The following is a 1430-nucleotide window of genomic DNA, read 5'->3' on the forward strand; positions in this document are numbered from 1 at the left end:
TGAACAAAGCAAGTGTCGTGTCCCCCCCTTTTTTTTCCTTTCTCTCTGCGGTCAGTTAAAAACATTTGCATGTTGAATCGTTAAGGCTCTGTCCCATAATTGAGATGCTGGGTAGCAATCTGCTCCCCTCCTCCGCCTGGAAGTGTTCCACACAGAGCCCTCTAATTAAACAGAAAATGGTTTGTCATATGTAACTGCCTCTTCTGAATGTAACAAACTCATTTCAAGAGATGCCAACACCATCTTTATAGCTGTTTTAATAATCTTCTCTTGAATCAGAGAGGGCTCTAACCTCGTATTTCACTTCACCAGCTGTTTATTTAGCTGGGATTTTTTTTTCCCCTTGCACTGAGAATGTGTAGACTTTTTTTTTTTTTTCTTTGTGTGTGTGTGGAAATCCTCATTAGAGTAACTGAGTTTAAGTCTGTGAAATAGTCTGTTAGGGCTGCTGCTTTCAAGCATTACTATTTACAGTGGGAGCACATGCAGGCTTTGAGCTCCGAGCCCTGTCAATCACCTGCCTGTCACCGGGAGGGGGCCCAAAAAAGCTCTGCTGCCGTCCCCGTTTGCTGGGGAGCGAAGGTGTTTAGGCAGTTTTCAAAGCTAACATCTATTTTGCAGACAGATGTGCATGCCACAGCCACCCTCCGCACACGCCTGTAATAGAAACCATTAGCTTCTCTGCTACCCCGGCAAAGAGGAGAGCTGCAGTGTATTCTTAATGCATCAAGTGTCGTCTGGGTAGGACACAAATAGTGTAGCAGATTACCAGGTAAAATTGGCTTTTACCTCTCCCCCATCCTTCTCAGACACTTTCCTGCCAAACTCCAGCTTTTAAGTCGGCGCTCAAAGAAATTCTCTCTGTGTAAAAGGCCTCTTGCTGCCTTTTAAATTGGCTAATGTTTGGCAGAAAATCTGAATAGCGGGTACGGTTATTTAGTGCCTTCATTACTTACTGCCTGGAGACTTTCTCTGATATTAGTGGCTCCTGTTTATTCAGGGTGTGCTTGTGTCTGCCTCTCTTCCGCCTGCCTTTTGGAGAGGTGAGGACCTGGAGGAGCTCACGGTGGCATGCCACAGCCTCATATCCCGGGAAAGTGCTTTTTCTTTGGGCAAACCCCATCCCCTGCGCTGACAACAAAGACCCTCCCTTGCCGTAACAGCTTACTGCATGGTAGCACCGGTTAGAAGACGAGGAGCAGTGTTCTTCCAACGAGCCATGTTGTTAACATCCAGCTGGGATGTGAAAATCACTTCTAGGTTTATATCTCTAAATATTGCGAGCCTGATGCCACCATCTTCAAAAAAGGGAAGGAACAGCAAGCCGACTCCTGTCAGTTTGTTAGAGCGTATTTATAACTCAAATGCTAATTCCTGCTCTTGACTCATAATAGCTTCTGAATTCTGAATCTTTAAATTCCGGATCTCAT

Source organism: Egretta garzetta, unplaced genomic scaffold, assembly GCF_000687185.1.
Source record: "Egretta garzetta isolate BGI_Z169 unplaced genomic scaffold, ASM68718v1 scaffold108, whole genome shotgun sequence".
NCBI lineage: Eukaryota > Metazoa > Chordata > Aves > Pelecaniformes > Ardeidae > Egretta > Egretta garzetta.